This window comes from Nicotiana tabacum, chromosome 8, assembly GCF_000715075.1.
Source record: "Nicotiana tabacum cultivar K326 chromosome 8, ASM71507v2, whole genome shotgun sequence".
NCBI classification, from domain to species: Eukaryota; Viridiplantae; Streptophyta; class Magnoliopsida; order Solanales; family Solanaceae; genus Nicotiana; species Nicotiana tabacum.
Window position 1 is genome coordinate 23,181,209 of NC_134087.1, and position 2,045 is coordinate 23,183,253.

General features: G+C 38.4%; 1 non-coding gene across 1 annotated transcript; it reads right to left on the minus strand.

Moving 5' to 3' along the window:
- Positions 1 to 1,683: 1,683 nt before the first annotated feature.
- TRNAK-UUU (transfer RNA lysine (anticodon UUU)) lies at positions 1,684 to 1,756 on the minus strand. Its single transcript has one exon. It is a non-coding gene; the product is annotated as a tRNA-Lys (tRNA).
- Positions 1,757 to 2,045: the final 289 nt, after the last annotated feature.

Here is a 2,045-nt window from a genome sequence, read left to right on the forward strand (position 1 = left end):
TGACGGATCACTCCTCGTAATGACCTCAGCTACCTCTGATCACTCTCTCTCCTTCCATGGCGACATATGGAAAGGAAGCAATCTTCATATTTGAAGGGGCGCAGTCTCTGCGTCCAAAGCCACGCCACTCTCAGGTACCACCGTGGTCTGCTCGGGATCACCCCTCATTGGCTGTTCGTTCGCTATCGCCTCGTCACCAACCTCTACTCTCCGCCTTTTTAGACAAACTGCTTCCTCCTCTCCTGGCGATGGCTCGTCCACTAAATACAATATTGGAGAAGTCTAAGTCTCCGCTGATGGGGCAGCCGCCCGACGGCTAGGCCTACGCAGGGCCGGGGTCCAAGAAGAAACAATAATCTGAACGGACTCACCTACAGTCGTAGCGAGCAGAGACTTAGTCGAGGCACCCGACTGACAAAAAGCGGAAGTAGAACAAAGAAAGACAATGAAGTGAAAAAGAAGACGGTATGAAGGTCGAAGCAACTAAAGATTGAAAAGAGTTGACTCACCAGTCGAAGAAGGTTTACGTACAAACTTCTTATTAAACTGCAACCACTCACAGATCCCCACCGTTTACGTACATTTACATGCTAAAATATGAAAAATCTTGGGGATGGTCAAAAATCACATGCCTACAATTAGTTTAACAAAAGGTTTTATGGTCAAACACATATGACGTCTGTTTGAATTGCAACATATTGATCAGTGGACTATCCTAGTGATTAGAACAAGATCTAAATAAATTCATTATAGCAAAAAAAATACAGATTGCCTTATGGAAAAGGAAATAGGAATATTAATAATAGGAAAATGCGTTAAATTGGGAAAGAGGATTTTGCAAATCATTTGGGGCATATATTTTTGGTAATTCAAGCCTCGATACCAAAATCGTTGCTAAGTGTATTTTGGTAAACGGAGTTTAGAAGTGGCTAATGAGACCACAATTGAAGGACAAGTGGGGCCAATCCACACATGGGTTTCCCACCCAACACTTTTAAAATTTGTGATTAGATTGATATTTGAGTACAAAATATCATCATTACTAGTGATTTGGACATTTTATAAAGTATGGTTCCACTCATGTGTGGCTTTGATTTGCTTTATCATTGAGATCATATTTGTCCATCAAATTCAGAGCTTTTGAAGACATTATACTGGCTTCTTAGCTCTAATGCCTTTTAGTTATGCTTTTTATTCTACTCTATGTTGTTAAGAGATGAATGTTTTCTAACTTTTGTACAAGAAGGAAATATGAGCCCTCCCTTATTTTACACTTGGATGGTGAGATGTCTATAGCTTTAATATAATAGGATCAACTTATGTTTAGGTTTTGGAATTCCGTCTCTAGTTGGGGGTTTTAAATCGGAAATATATGGTGTATGTTCATTTCTCTCAACCAGTTCATGTTCAAGGGAGGATGATCAAGTTGACCCGAACTTTCTCTTCTCTAAGGACAAGACATGTGCAACATTCACTGCGAATATTAGAGTTGAAAGTTAGTTCAGGGTGATCGAATGGACCCAAACTTTTGATCTCTTCTCTAAGGACGAAGCATATGCAACACATTCACTGTGGCTAGCAAGAACGTTGGAGTTGAAAATTAATTTAGAAGACCTCAGAATTTACAAGATACCAAAAAATAAAGAAGTATACATCAACTAATAAAGAAAATTTGAAAAAGGTCGCCGTCTGTGGGAATCGAACCCACGACCACATGGTTAAAAGCCATGCGCTCTACCAGCTGAGCTAAGACGGCTTGCTGGAATTGTCTATGTAACTATGATTTTGTTTTTGTTCTCTCATTTTTGCTACAAAAATATAATTACAGTTGCTAGCTAAGTATATAAAAAATCACAGTGATTATATATAAAATACATATACTCCTATTATATATTATTATATACTCGTATAACAGAATATATTTTTTTCTCTGTTAGTTTGAGAGAAGGCTATACTGCGTAAAAATTCCTATCAATATGCTGCAATGAGAGAGCCAAAAAATTCCTTAGACTCCTTGGCCCAAAATTAATTACCTCAAAATATGC